The sequence below is a fragment of the Mus musculus genome, chromosome 4 (assembly GCF_000001635.26).
Source record: "Mus musculus strain C57BL/6J chromosome 4, GRCm38.p6 C57BL/6J".
Classification (NCBI taxonomy): domain Eukaryota; kingdom Metazoa; phylum Chordata; class Mammalia; order Rodentia; family Muridae; genus Mus; species Mus musculus.
The window spans coordinates 80753100-80769545 of record NC_000070.6 but is presented as its reverse complement, the minus strand read 5'-3'; the positions used below and the strand labels follow the sequence as shown (position 1 = coordinate 80769545).

At 39.9% G+C, this 16446-nt stretch overlaps 1 non-coding gene across 1 annotated transcript; it reads right to left on the bottom strand.

The window, feature by feature from the left end:
• Window positions 1-292: 292 nt before the first annotated feature.
• LOC115490061 lies at window positions 293-430 on the bottom strand. Its single transcript, XR_003955494.1, has one exon. It is a non-coding gene; the product is annotated as a small nucleolar RNA SNORA48 (small nucleolar RNA).
• Window positions 431-16446: the final 16016 nt, after the last annotated feature.

Here is a 16446-nt window from a genome sequence, read left to right as displayed (position 1 = left end):
GCCATGTGATGGGTGGGCCCTTGAGGGACATCTTGTCACGCTGCTTGGCATGCCAGCAAGCAGACACAGAAGTGCAGGTCTCTCTTTGTCTTCCTCCTCCCTCACTGTGCTGGGTGGTGGAAGGCATAACTCTGTATGTCATGGCCCACGTATCCCATGGGGTGAAGGGCAAGACTTTCCTCACTCTCACCATGTGGCATGTAGGAACACAAGGTCTCTGTCTTCCGTTTTCCTCCTCCCACACTGTACTTCCTGGATATTTAATTTAATTTAATTTAATTTAATTTAATTTTAATGTGTCTTAAGCATAAAACAGCTTTGACCACCAAGCCAGGCAACACGCTAGGATGAACAAGAGACTGCCATTTGCTCTGTCTCTGACTGCTATAAAAACACCATCAACTCGGTGTCTCTGCCCATTGCAAGGATAGGGGTAGGGAGAAACATATTTCTATGGGTGACATTTCACCACCTGGTTGTTGGTTCTATACAGGCCTTGGAGACTCCACTAAATGCAGCCTGTACTTCCAGGCTTTCTCAGCAGAGATGGCAATGGCGGAAGTGACACAGGGGTGAGAAGACATGAGTGTGGGCTACAGGGGGATCTGCAGCTCCATTACGATAATGGTCAGAATTCCATCAATCCCAAGTCAAGCAGTGAGGCAGAACACAATTTGGCCTATCTTCCTATTCAAGATAGCATAGGCTGAGCCACAGAAGTGTTGGTGCTCCTGTGTGATCCCCAGAAAATTCACATTCACAAATGTTTGTAACTGAGCCTTCTGTACATCACTAAATACCAACTGGGCTTAGTGCCTGCTAAACCTCATCTGGGAGACAGTTAAAAGTTCCATAAAATTTTCATGAAAGCTTACCTGTTAAAAGCAATCCCCGTGTGAGAGAGATAAAGACAGACAGATACATGAGAGCTGAAATGTGACACGGGAGTTTTCAAGTGCTTAACAGAAAGCCAACTGGTACACACGTGAAGTCATATGACAGCCTAAACACATCCTGAAATTAGAGTATGTGGGTCACAGAACATTGTCTGTCATTGGTTAGAAGTCCTAAGTTTTTAAGAGGATCAGAGAGATTGGGCCTTGTTGCTCAAGCACAGCAAATGAACGCAGGTAATCCAACACCTTAGCTATAATCAGAACCTGAAAGCATACTAAGTTAAATGCATTTAAGGAGGCCTGCTGTCATTTCAGTTTCTAAAAGTGCCCATTGCTGATGTCAAGAAAAAGTTTAAATTGGGGTTGCAATGTCCTGCTAGCTACCTAAAATTAAGATCAAACCAGTTCCATGCCTCTTTAGGCTGTTTGGCATTAGACACCACTATGAAGCTAGAATCAACCTGAAGAAACCTTTTCTTGGAGAGCTCATTGTTTTCTGCAAAAAATTTAGTGGAAAGCTCCCCAGCCCCCAGCAGCGGAAAGTCTCTCTCACTCTTACTCTTCTTGGTCCTAGCAATGGGGGTGGGAGGGGGATGAAGCTTCATTTTATTTCCTATTTTGCTTGCTGTGCCCTGCTAAGTGTGATTGCGTATAAGATCTTTACCTTTTGTTGTCCAGTGTAGGAAGGAGTTTAGGATTCAGACTCAGAGCCGAGCCGACATGGCTACTTCTTCTGTACATGCTGCAATCCAGGTCAGAGGCCATGGAAGGGAAATCAAATGATGGTGAAAGATATTTTGTTAAAAGCAACATTGTTTGCCATACATCTACTGAGCTGTTCCTGAATCTAAGGAAGAACGAGGACAATTTGTTTGCCTTGGAAATGGGCAGCTGTTCAACGTGGAGAAAGTGGAGACGCCTTACCGTGTTTGGAGACCTTGGGGCCTGACATTTTCAGGCCTCATTAATCTTCACTTAAGTTCTGTAATTCCAGAAGGCACACTAGGCCTGCTTAATTACTCAACACTGTAGAGACAGTGTCAGTTTCTTTTCTAGAGCTAATTTATACATTCTAATATTTAACCCTGCTGCCCTTTGCTTGGAGACCCACATTCTGTGGGAGACGAGAAAGCAGAATAGTTCTGATCCAAAAAGATAAGGTTTTCTCAGAGAAACTGCCACAAGGCATTCTTCTGGAACCCAGTGAACACTCACATTTACTTGGTGTCTTGATTAGGGGTTCTATTGCTGTGACAAACCCACCATGACCAAAAAAGCAAGTTAAGGAGGAAAGGGTTTATTCTGCTTACACTTCCAATCATAGTCCTTCATTGGAGAAAGTCAGGTCAGGAATTCAAGCAGAGCTGGAACCCAGAGGCAGGAGCTGATTCAGTGACCATGGAAGGGTGCTACTTGCTGGCTTGTTCCTCATGGCTTACACAGTCTGCTTTCTTATAGAACCCAGGGCCATCAGCCCACGGATGGTACCACCCTCCATGGCCTGGCCCTTTGATCACCAATGAGAGACAATATCTGACCATTGGATCTCATGGAGGCATTTTCCTTTTAATGACTCTAGCTTGTGGCAAGTTGACTTGCAAAACCAGCCAGTACACTTGGTATCTGGATTTTGTTCTTTAATTATGTCAAGAGGTTGCTCCAAAAAGAAGACCCATTGCCTATGATGAATTGCAGTTACTATTGAACTAATTTGGTTTACCTTCGATAATTGTAAAAATTGACAGTGATTCTAAAAATATTTTCACAAGTCAAATTTCCCTATCAAGTATTTGCAAGTGAAGATAGCTGATGACATTTTGAGGACATTTATACATTTACCCTGGGTTTAACATCTGCTTTCAGTAAGGAGTTAATTTGACCAGAATCAAAGCAGGCTCCACATAAGAAACCAAGACAAGATGTAATTTACTGAAGCAAGATAACACCCAACTTAAAAAACACATCCTCTATCCACTTGCAGTTTATAGAGTCCATCAAGAACACCCCAGTCTAAACATCCAGAGCTTGCTTGACCTTAATAGGAAGTTGCCCGATTTCTTTGAGAATTATGGGTCCATCTTAAAGTCCCCACACTTAGGGGACTGAGTCAGCCAAAGGGAGAGCTCAAGGACAGACTCAGGCACACAGAATTGTAGGCCAGCTGGCGCCATCCAAGACTGCTTCAACAAAACAACACAATGAGAAAAAAAAACACAACCAACCAACCATCCTAAACAAAACAACAAACAAAGCAAACAAAAAGCAACGCTGGATGTGTACTGTTGCTAGAGTACTTGCCTAGTATGTGACAAGCCCTGACTTTGATCTACTACACATACTGGGCATTCTGACACATGCCCATTATCCTAGTATTCTCCTAGGTGGAAGGAGAATCATTAGCTCGAGGTCATCCTTAGTCATATAGCAGTTCACAATCATCTTTAATTACACAATATGTTCAAGACCAGCTAGGTCTGTAAAAGAGCTTGTCGTTAAAAAAAATAGTGCTTAAAGAGCTGCACTGTAACCTGTCATTACGATTATGTATTTTACACATGCATCCATGTGGGTGTATGCACAACGCTAGCAGTTTGCCTCTGCTGGACTTTCAAACCTCTTTTTGAGATTGATGGCAGTCCTATGCAGGTTGTTCTAATTATGTCATTCATGTCAGCAAAAGACTGGCTTCAGCAGAATATCAACCATTGACCAGAAGGTGGCAGTGTCAGACCATTTTGGATTAACAAATTACAGCAGCCCTCTGATTGCACGTTAAGACATTCATGCAAGGGACTATCAGAAGGATGGCTTTAAATGATTTATTTTCTAATACAATCTTGATGAAAAATGACCTTTCAGAATAGAAGTAATAAGTTTGCTCCCATTTGGTTTAAATTGAAATACAAGGGCCACTATGCAGAAAGCTGCAGATTTTTTTGAAACTAGCAGATTTATGAGATCTAACTTTTAGGAACTCTAAAAACACACATTTAAAAGTAAAAAATTCATAGCTTTGTGCTTGGAATCTGTAAAGATACCACAAGTGCTGGTTTAAAGTCTTGAACACAGTTCTGAGCATGCAAAGAATAAAAGTAGGACCATCTGGTCATGTCACCTAAGTAAGGTTTGTAGACTTATTTAACAATAGTATTATGTACTATTTATTACTTATGTGTAGGCCACAAGAGTTCACGTGTCCCATGTATGTTCAGGTGTATGTAGATTCCCACAGAGACTACAGAAGTGGTTATCAATCTGTAGGTCAAAACCTCTTTGGAGGTCAACCAACCCTTTCACAGGAGAAACCTAAGACCATCAGAAAACCCAGATATTTACACCGTGATTCATAATAGTAGCAAAATTACAGTCAAGAAGTAGCAACAAAATAATTTTGTGGTTGGAGGTCAGCACAGCATGAGGGCTGTATTCAAGGGTCTCAGAATTAGGAAGGTTGAGAACCACTGGGCTAGAGGACCGCTGATTCCTAGAGTTACAGACTTGGTGAGCCACCTGATGTGGGTGCTAGAAACAAGACCTGGATCTGCTGCAAAATCAGTAATGATCATATTGACTAAGGTACGTCTCATTAATGATCTCTAATCCCTGAGAAACTTACTTCCAAGTGTCACTGGCAATGATGATGGGCAGAGGAAAAAAATAAGGTGGGTGATGGGACTAGCTTGGATTTGATATGGGCAGCCATGGTTCCTGCCACTGGAAAAGGGCCAACAGGGCATGGGCCTCCAGTGTCATTAGCTTTTGTGGGCACAGGGCATGTTTATATATTTACTGTCCATAGTTTTATGTTTCTCCTCCAAGGAATGTCTTTTCTATTAGCATTAATGATTACTTGATAATCAGAGACTGTACAAGTCTGGTAGGCAAAGGCATGGCTAATGTCTCAGTAAAAATGGTAAACACTAGGACATTCAGGTCAGCCCTTAAGGCTGTGGAAAAGAACTCTAAAAACATGAATTCAAAAATATATAACTTCTCAACTATGCAAAATATAAGGTTGAAATATGAATTACACGAGAGGCTTTGCAGATTTAAAGGAACAGAGGCAGCTACACTATGAGCCAGCTTGTCAGAAAGATACAAAGACAGCAATATACAAATACAGGCAGATTCCTCAGTTTAAGGTCAGCCTGGGTCAGAGTGAATTTAGGTCCAAGCATGGTTGGAAAGGTGATTCCAGGGCAGTGCCCCACCCAAGTATCACATTGTCTAAGCATGTGCTTTCTTTCTCCTCAGAATGAAGAGGCTGGGATCAGGGCATGCGGATGCATAGCACAATCAAAGGGGAAGCTGGAGCAAATGACTGGATTGATATTTAAAATACAAGACTGGGCTTATGATATGTAAGCGATGAGGCACCCAGAGACTTTTATTTTAGAATAGAAAGAAAGATCTGCTTGGAGACCTGCCACAAGCAGAACATAGAGAAAGCAGTCTGGAGATCTACAGAGAAAACAGAACACAAAGACAGTAGATAGAAAACTGTCTTGTGTAGAGCATAGGCCACTGGCTTATACCTACGATTTGACTTTGAGCCATTTCTTTTCACTGCTCCCAGGTAACCCCTTCTCCCAGAACCCCTCTCCAAGCTGAGACTGCCCCTTGGCAGGTGGAAATCAGTGCTTAATTAATCTCTGTGTGTTCTATAAGGCTTTCAAGATTCTTTTTTTTTCCAATTACAGTTTTTCTAATTATATCAGGAACGAAAAAAAAAAAAGTGAAATCAGGCAAACAACTACAAAATGAGCTATTTTGTGTTTATTTTTGTGGTTCAAGTTGACATTCTATGTCAACACTAAGAGATGCTGATGTCTGTCACTGCATCGTTGCTACAAAGCCATCCAAGGACTTCTTTTTGTTGTTGATGTTTATCTGGTTTTCTTCCGATAGCAAGAGCCAGCACTCAGAGACCTTGCATTTATCTGCTGAGCACATGGTCTGATGCTGAGCTTTCTTTCTATCCTCTTTTCATTATGTAGGATGGTTTGTCTTTACTTGAAGTGTGCCTGAGCATTAGAATTTATGAAATGACAAGCAATGCTGGAGGACTAGGTTAGTCTTTTTAGAAATATTGCCCCTCTCAGAACTAATAAGAAAGAAAAATAGAGGGCATGAGATCTCATTATAGATGGTTGTGAGACACCATGCGGTTGCTGGGATTTGAACTCAGGACCTTCAGAAGAGCAGTCGGTGCTTTTAACCACTGAGCCATCTCTCCAGCCTAAGAAAGAAAAATAGAATGATAGAACATGATTAAAATCATCCCTGGCCACTCAGTTTCAGTGTATGTTTCATATATGTGCTTTTAAAGAGTTACATAGACCACAGCGAGTCCTCCCAGTAATATAGTGATAGAACATGACGATTGGATTCTGTGGGAAAGAAGTACCCTGAACTAGAGAATTGCTCCTTTCAGACTCATATGTAGGCACCTCTGTGAAACATTTCCTTGAAGAGGATTGGTGTGGGATAGCAAGCCCACTGTGGGCAGCATCAACCCCAGGCAGGAGGGCCTTCAAAAAACAGCAAAGGAGGCTGAGCAAGCCATTAAAATAAATTTAGTAAGCAATACTCTTTCTTTTTTAAATAGTGCTTGTGTGTTTTTAACGTATTCACCTTACATCTTGTCACTGCCCCACTTCTGGTCACCTTCTCCCACAATTCTCTCCCCAGCCCACCCCACCTTTCTGCTCAGAGCAGGTGAAAGCCACCTGGGTATATCCCCCTGCCCAACTTTGGCATTTCATGTCTTTGTAGGGTTAGACTCTACCTCTCCCACTGAGGCCAGACAAAGCATTACAACTAGTAGAACATATCCCACATACAGGGAACAGCTTTTAGGATAGCCCCTGTTCCAGTTGTTCAGGACCCACATGAATGGAGGCCTAGGTCCAACCCACGTATGTTTTTTTTTTTTTTTTTTTTTAGTTGGTGGTTCAGACTCTTAGAGCCTCAAGGGTTCAGGTTAGTTGACTCTGATGGTCTTCCAGTGGAGTTCCTATTCATTTCAGGGCTCACAATCCTTCCTGCTCTTCTTCCATAAGGGTCCCCAAGATCCATCCACTGGCTGTGAGTGTCTGTATCTCTCTGCATCATCTGCTGGGTGAAGTCTTTCAGAGGTCAGCCATGCTCCTGTCTGCAAGCATAACAGACTATCATGAATAGTGTTAAGGATTGATGCTTGCGCTTGGGATGGGTCTCAAGTTGGACAGTTATTAGTTGGCCATTCCCTCAGTCTCTGCTCCATTCCCCATATCTGCATTTTTTTGTAGACAGGATAAATTTTAGGTTGAAAGTTTTATGGGTGGGTTGGTGTCTTTATCTGACTCTTTTAGCTGCTTATTGGGTCTTCTGGAGTGTGGTCATGCTACGTCCATTTTTATGAGCACTTCATAGCCTCAGTAATAGTGTCAGGTCTTGGGACCTACCTTTGAGCTGGATCCAACTTTGGGCCAGTTACTGGATCTTTATTTCCTCAGGCTCCTCTCCATTTCCATCCCTGTAACTCTTTAAGACAGGAACAATTATGGGTCAGAGTTGTGATTGTGAGATGGCCTCCCTCTTCCTCATTTGATGCCCTGTCTTCCTGCTGGAGGTTGGCTCTATAAGTTCCCTCTCCCCACGGTTGGGCATTTAATTTAAAGTCCCTTTGAGTCCTGAGAGTCTCTCACCTCCCAGGTCTCTGGTGCATTCTGGAGGGTCCCTCCAACCTCCTACCTCTCAAGGTTGCCTGTTTCTATTCTTCCTGCTGGCCCTCAGGTCTTCAGTCCATTTCCCTCACCCAATACCAGATCAGATTCTTCTCTCCACTCTACTTCCTCCTCCCTTCACTGTCCACTTTTCCTCCCAGAACCCTCCCTCCCTTCCCACTTGTGATTGCTTTCTTCTCCCTCCCAAGTGGTACTGAGGCATCCTCTCTTGGCCCTTTCAGCTTGTTCACCTTTTTGAGTTCTGTGGACTATATCTTGGGTATTCTATATATTTATTTATTTTTTTTTGGCTAGCATCCACTTATTAGTGAGTACATATCATGTATGTCCTTTGGGGTCTGAGTTACCTCATTCAGGATGATATTTCCTAGTTCCATCCATTTGCCTGCAAAACTCAGGATGTCCTCATTCTGATTAGCTGAATAGTATTCCATTGTGTACATAAACCACATTTTCTGTATCCATTATTCTGACATGGGACATCTAGGTTGTTTCCAGCTTCTGGCTATCACAAATAAGGCCACTATGAACATAGTGGAACATGTGCCCCTCGGGCATGGTAGGACATCTTTTGGGTATATTCCCAAGAGTTACCAGCTGGGTTTTCAGGTAGACCTATTTCCAGTTTTCCGAGGAACCTCTATATTGATTTCCAGAGAAGTTGTACCAGTTTGCAATCCCACCAGCAATGGAGGAGTGTTTCTCTCTCTCCACATTCTCTCCAACATGTGTTGTCACTTAAGGTTTTGATCTTAGCCATTCTGATTGGTGGAATGTGGAATCTCAGGGTTGTTTTTATTTGCATTTCCTAAGATCCCTAAGAACTTTGAACATTTCTTTAGGTGCTTCTCAGCCATTCAAGATTTCTCGGGTTTGAAATCTCTGTTTAGTTCTATACTCCATTTTTGATTAGGTTGTTTGGTTTTTTGGTGATTCGCTTCTTGAGTGCTTTATGTATTTTTGGATATTAGCTCTCTATCAGATGTGGGATTAGTGAAGTTTTTTTTCCCATCTGTAAGTTGTCCATATGTCTTATTGACTATGTCCTTTGCCTTACAGAAGCTTAATGGCCATCTAGCCATCTCTCCTGGCCTTTTCCAAATTTGATCCTGAAACCCTCATTTCCTTCCTCATCCCTCTTCCCCCATCTGTTCCCTCTCTCTACCTGCTTCTTATGACTATTTTAGTCCCTCTTCGAAGTGAGATTCAAACTCTTACCTTGGTCCTTCTTTCTTGTTTAACTTCTTTGGGTCTGTGGAGTATATCATGGTACCTGTATTTTATGGTCTTTCTGGTTACCTTACTCAGATGATATTCTCAAGTACCATCCATTTCCCTGCAAAATTCATGATGTCTTTGTTTTTAATCGTATTTCTTTGTATAGATATACCACATTTGCTTTATCGATTCTTCAATTGAGGGACATCTAGGTTGTTTCCAGTTTCTGGCTATTATGAACAAAGCTTCTATGTACATAGTTGAGCATGTGTTTTTATGGGATGTTACAGCATCTTCTGGGTATATGCCTAGGATTGGAATACCTGAGTTTCGAGGTAGAACCATTCCTAGTTTTCTGAGAATATGCCAAATTGATTTTCAATGTGGCTGTATGAGTGTACACTCCCACAGGCAATGAAGAAGTGTTCCCCTTGCTCTACATTCTCACAAGCTGTCACTTGAGTGTTTGATTTTAGCCATTCTTAAAGGTGTGAGACATAATCCCAGAGTTGTTTGTAAGCAGTACTCTTGCATGACTGCTGGTTCAGATCCTGCCTCCAGGTTCCTGGCTTGAGTTCCTATTCTGATTTCCTTCAGGGATGGACTGTAACCTGCTAGCCAAATAAACCCTTTCCTCTACAACTTGCTTTTGGTCTGAATGCTTTGTCACAGCAACTTAAAAAAGCAAACTAGAAGTTAGATATTGAATATCTCAGATGGGCTTTTACATTTTATTGGACTAGCACAATGAAATCACATAAAAGCATACATGAATTAACCCTCTCTGAAAAGTATTTGTCACATGACTATTCAATTGACATGCTGTCTAGAGTTACACAGGCATGAGAAAAGAAGGGCAGTGAGTTCTAGTGGAATTGACAGAAAGAAAAAACTTAAATGAAGTATTAATTCCAGTGGAGCTCATATGTGTGGTGTGGTTTATAACCTTTCGTTGATGTGTGGACCATGCTGAACATTTTTGCAAGGTATTCTCTGTAGTAAGACAATGTATTAAAAATGGTCTTGTTCCAACTCAAATACCTAGCTGCTATGTAATATATATGTAGTTCACAGTAAAACTTGAAATCAAAATGGTGAAGATCAAAAGAATGAAAGATCTGCTGTTAAACCAAATATTAGGGCTTTACTCAGTTGGTGTCATAAGTTTTATCACTGAACATTAGGCACAAGGAATCATTCTTCAGTCTGTGTGTGGTGATATACTCAGAATGAAACAAGGCCCCTGAAAATCTTCCCAAATAAACCAATTTTAAAAATAACATGAGCACTCTAAAGTCTGAAGCCAGAATTGAATTTTCAAATTGTATTAATGCATGAAAGAAAATATAATAATTCTAAACTGGGTTCACTGGATCTGAAGTAACTATGTGGCTATTATAACTATGAGTTATTGTTATTACACAGTGATGCCTGATACCCTGGTTAAGACTAATAAGCTGTGTTCTCTGAAGGCTTTTAATATATGGTGTACTGATATAACATTTTTATTGGCCCTGTTTTTAATATTAAAATTCGGGTAGTCTAGGGAGCAGGCAGAAATGGCACAAGCATTTAGAATCATTTATATTACTAGAAATTTCCATGTGACAACAAAAATTAATTCCTGAAAATCTAACCAGATTTAAGACTTGAATAGCTGGCGAATGCTTGCAATGGTACCCACCATGCTGCCAAATGAGCACCACAGCTCAGGCTCATTGTGCTGCTTTGACAGTCATGAGACATTCATTGAGACAGGGATTATGACCAAGTGGTATTTCTACCTGGGAAAATAATGATATAATCTCTTGACAGCTTTCTTGATGAGTTAGCAACTGATTTTTCAATCACTAGATAATTTAGTCTCTCTCTTTCTATTTCTTTCCTTTGTAGACAAGAATACTTTATAAATATGTTTAAATTTAGCCCTGTCTTGGACTGCCCTAAACTGTGTGTTTCTTTTGAGTGCACCATGGCATATGAAGACAAGAGAAATGAATAAGAATGCTTCTAATGCTGTTTATTTTCCTTGGCTGTAAAAATACTTCACAGCATGCTGGAAATACACTGGAGGCATTTTTTTTTTAAATCTCCGAGTGACTACCTGTTGATGATAAATCTAAATTAAGCCAATTTTATTTTCTAAAATTAAAATAACATCGACAAATGGCTCATTTTTCATACCTATATTTTCTTAATAACTGGCCTTTTATTTTCCTTAGGTATGCAGTAGTTAAGAAGTTTCTAATTTCATAAAACAAAAATACCAGTTATTAGTATAATGACTCCCATTTATTTTGAATTCAACAATATTTGTGAGTTTGTTTGCTGATGCAGTACTGTGTGAGTGCTGGGCCACGTTCTTGTGCTTGCTAGGCAGTCTATCGCTACATACATACAACATTCAACACTATTGTGAATTTATTTTATAATGGATCTTGGGGTCAACTCTAATTATAAAGGGATGCACAGGACATATTTAGTTCTCCAATCCTAAATTTAAAAGAATCCGGTAATAGTTACATAAATGAAAAACAAATTTACCATGAGTTGTGGAAGAAAAGAATGCGTTAGGTACAGTGAACCCAGCAACCAGATGGATGTAGAATGGGTAGGAACAAGCTGAGTGCATACTATATGTGAGTTAAAACTAAGAATACCAGTCCATTAAACAAGAGATGCATTCTGCTTTTAGGAAAATTAGTACCCATACTGAAGACATAGTTCTCATAGATACATACATGTGCAATGCTAGGCACAAGGAAATGTCAACAATCTGGTTGAGGGAAGAGCTGAAGAGAGAGCTTTTGGGAGATGATGAGTCTAGTAGCCCAAGTGAGCATCCGTGAGTCTCCTGGAGATCCGAGGAGAGACTGAGGACATAATGGGTGTAAAAGACCTACTATCACTTTGTGCTTGGCAGAGTTCACTGATAGTGATAAAGGTGTTCATGTTGGAGGAAGGAGGTGATCTGAGGGCTATTCTGTTGGGAGTTTGCCAAGGTTTGGGACACAGAATATTTGGAAAAATTATATTTCCTCTGATTGAGGTGAAATGAAATTGAGATGGTTTTGGTCAGCCAAGTGAAATCTGGTTTTAATTTTAAATGTTAGCTTCAATTGTCATGAGAAGAGTCAAATGCACATTACTATGATGATAGCAATATGGTTAGTTGTTCAGGTTTTGATGGGATGTTGGGCTCATGTGGCAATGCTGGAAGGTATGAGAGGTAGTTATATTTAGAGTCCATTTCAAACACATTGCTAGCAAAACCCTGATGCATTCAGTATGCTGTCTGACTAAAAGAATAAAATTCAATCACGATGTAGATAATTTTTTGAGTGAGTCGCTAGGTTAAAGTAGATTATTTTATCAACTTGAGAGTCAATTTTGAGAGTATCAAGAATGAAGGGTGGGAGAAATGCTTAGAGTTGCTCCTTGAAACCACCAAAACTTTAAAGGAGATGAATTTGTTGAACTTGGTAGATGAGTGAAAAGTTAGCTGAGATTGTGGGAGGAAATGAGGGCATCACTTTTCACTTTACCCATAGTTACTGAGACCAGCTATTGAACTGAGCTGAGACGTAAGTGACTCTGGCATCCACATCTTCCCACTATTGAACTCTCTGTTTTTACTGATCAGCCCAGGGATAAGAAGCATTTGTCTGTTGCCCTGTGTTTATCACTGTTAAACAAAGTAAGGCTAAACAGCACTTAAGTTCATAAACAGAGGGATTGTGGCTAATGTTGCTTGCTATTATAAAGCTGTTTCCAAATTGAACTATAGAGATGGCAACTCCTCTACAACATCACTCTAACATTTTAATGTTTGTAATAAATGATTGTATTTGATTATGTTCAAATATGCATGTAAATATTAGTATAGAAATATATATGCAAGTATTTAATAAACTATTTTTCTGTGTTCTAGTATGATGTGCTTCAGGTCATTTCTCTTTTAAAATCATTAATGAATTGCCTGAAAATGAGATAAAAAGCCATGGCTCACAAGGAGTATAATCTAATCTTGAACTCTTTATCTTTTAATCTTTTCTTTATCACTTTTGTATCACAAATTTAATGATTTACAGTGTCCAAGAAATTCTTAAAGAGCAAATTAAATCTCAAGACATACATAAGTATATATTATTTTATGAGTTCTAGTTTATATTTATCTATTCCTATCATGCTTCACAATATCTACTGCTTTGCAGAAGGAACATGATGATTTCAGTGCATTTTCGTTGTTCTGGACACATAGAGTTCAAAAGATATTCCATGTAGAAGTTCCTACACACCTTGCCTTCAGCTTTTTTACATACTTATGCTGTCTTCTGTAATTGCAGAGTGGACACTTGCTCTTATCCGGCCTGGAATATTTTTCTCCTGGATGTGCCTGTCCAACTCAATTTTATAAACTTAGCTTCTGACTACACAGTGTGCTATATATATTTCTTTTTATAGAAGTTGCTATCTTATGCTATTTCTAAACTTTCTCTTCTTATTTTTTTCTATTTCAGGAGTACTGTAGGGACAAAGAATTTTTATTTAACTCTATGTACTCTGGTATGAGTTGCAGTATTGTAAAACATGTAGTGTTTATGTAAGAGATGCTTATTGAGTGAACAAATGAATTCAATGTTGGAATATGCTACATATTGGGGAGAGTTCAACTTTGCTCACTTTAAGAAATTAGGCTGTGTCAAAAACCATTGAATAACTGTAAGATCAAGGCTTTTACATTGTTGTAGATTTGACAGTGCTTCTGTTCCTATCTTAAAATCAGGATTCACTATGTTTAGCACAATGGATTGCTGTTTGATATTATTGTCAATTTATAAAAGGGCAAGTGTCCAGTCTACAATTATAGAAGAGAACCTAGTGCAAAGCCAGGAGTGTGTGTGAAATTCCATGTTGAATATCTTTCTAACTGTGTTTGTCTAGAAAACAGAATCAGGACTAGGGCATAGACCTGCTTCACTACATGTCTTCTAAAGTACAGTGAATAATAGATACTGTAAAATGTGTCAGAAATAGATAAATACAAAAAGCAATAACAAGCAATACTCTACTAATTGTTTTCTAAGTATCCAGTTTAGGTACTACATTTTCCAGTTCTCATGTGGTTCTATTAATGTGAATACGAACAGTGTCAGCAAAGGCATGGGGAAGATTAAAAAGAACACACTCTGTAGAATATGCAGAGAATTATTCTGCTGATAACCGGCCTTAAGCCAAAGAGTCAGAAAATAAAGTTCAGAGAATTTGATTAGTGTTGGGTCAAACTAGGAGGTAGATACTGCAGGTACATGCTTGTTGACTGACTTCTTTTCCACAAGGAAGGAATTAAGATCATCATTAAAACGGAGCAATTCCCTCAACACAGGTGGAGGAACAATCCAGAAGAGTTTGGGATGCTGGGAAAAGCTCATTCCCTGGAAAGTACAGAGACGAAGAGATTGTTAATACTCCCCTGGGATGAATGGACTTGCTAAGCCGTAGTTTGTATGTGATGCAGAGACTGGGGGTTCTCATGGTTGGCATGGTTTGCTTTTCTAAATACTACATATGGTGAAATAAAGAAATGCATCAGCAGCTAGAGAGGATTCTTTATTGATTTTCTAGCTCTAGAGGCTCCCCTGGAATCTTGCCCAATTAATCTTGTCAGAGTGAATGAATAAACATAATTGATCAATGGGTAGGTTAGAGATATTCTGAACCCAAGAGAAGAGATGCAATATTTCAGAAATTCAAGCACAAAAAGATGAACCAATGTGAAGAGATAAAGTTAAATTGGGAAAATAAATTTGATACACGATTAATAGATTTTGATGGTCTTCAGAAAGGAAAAGGCAGAGGGCCAGAGAGAAGAGTCTGTGACAGCTTTACAATTTCCACTCTCCCTACGGGAACACAGGAAGAGATAGCAATGTGAGGACTGGGGAAGAAGAAGAATTGACAATGAGTGCCTTTGAGTGTGTGGAGGTCCTCAAATCTAAATTAGCAAGGGACAGTAGAAAGGACATTCAGTCTTATCTACCATTTTAGGAAGCAGTCGCATAGTTACAAGTGTAAGTTGTGACAATGGCCAACTTCAGTTTTAAAAGAGCCATTGGTTTACATGTTCTCTCTCCTCCAATCCTTCTGCCCCTTGTTAACAACACAGTCATTCACTGATTTATCCATGGTATGCACTGCTGAGACCTTTATCTTCTTAGTCACGTGGTCTTCACTGTTATGCAACAAGGCAGGTGATTCCTTCCATAAGAGAGAAAATTAACATGTTGTAGAGTCAATAACTAACAAAATAAGAAGAAGCACTTATCTAGAAAGAACAGCTGAGATGGGATTTGAATACAAGTCTCATCCATGCACAAACCATGCTCTTTTATTAGGTTCATTGTCTGGTTGAAGGCCCTTTCTTCAATCACGATAAGCACTTTACCAGAGAGGGAGGACTAATGAACAGGAATGCTTACTCTTTTCAGTAAAACTCTGTAATAAAATGATTTTGTAAGCAAATATTTTGGGCTTGACAGAGAAACAGTACTTGCTAGGTGATTTGGACTAAGAACAGAGGACGTAAAGACCTGGGAGGAAGAACTTGATGCAATGTTGTTAATCCCCTGTAGTTTGGGACTCACTGTTTCTTTGTTATCCCCCCTCCCCACTTCTTTTCTCTTATTTCTGATTTCTACATTCATATGTGGGCCTTCTGTGATTTTTCAAGATCCGTGGATCCTCTCTTTTTTTTTTAAATTTAGTTGCAGGACATTTCCACTAAAACTTAACATCGCAGACAGCATATGTACATAAGATCTACATAAGGAGAGTTTTTGCTTGAAGTGCAGGGCTCTCTGAACTCTACTCAGTGCTTTCTCTGGTTCACTGTCTCAAAGCACTCTCTGAATTTGAAAAAGCAGGCTTCTTGATCTTTCCTTCCATTCACAGTAGCTGTTCCTGCTTTGAACAAAACACATGTTTTAGTAACAGCTAGTGAACTATTGGCATTTCATTTCTTCTGGAGAATCTCTTTCTAAATATGCTCTCCACCCCCTTTGAAGTAGCTACATTGCCCCCAACCCCTTGGCTTTTTGCCTAAGTGTCTTCTTCTGAATCTTCCAAGATTCAGTTTTAAATTTATTGTCTCCATGGAGTAGTCACTTATAGTACGAGTTTCCCTGATCATATGGACTGTCACTCTTCTCTAGAAAACGTGTATGTGTGCACATGTGTGTGTATGTATGTATGCATGTATGTGTATATGTGTGTATGTATGTATGTATGTATGTATGTATGTATGTGTGTGTGTGTATATGGTGTGTGAGTGTATATTTGTGTGCATGTGTGTGTTTGTGTGTGTATGTATATTCATATGTCTGTTTGTGCATGTATGTGTGAATGTGTGTGTATATGTGTTTTTGTCGGGGGGGGGGAGAGATCATGAGGGAATAAAGGGAGTGGGAGATGGCCCACATCCTGCCAGAGTTCTGGTGCTCTGGGCAGGTGGATGTGGAAGGACTGCCGCATGCTTTCCATGTAGCCCTGGGTGGGTGTCTGGCTGTGTGAAGCCACTAAACCCCAACTCAGCAGGTGGTGAACAA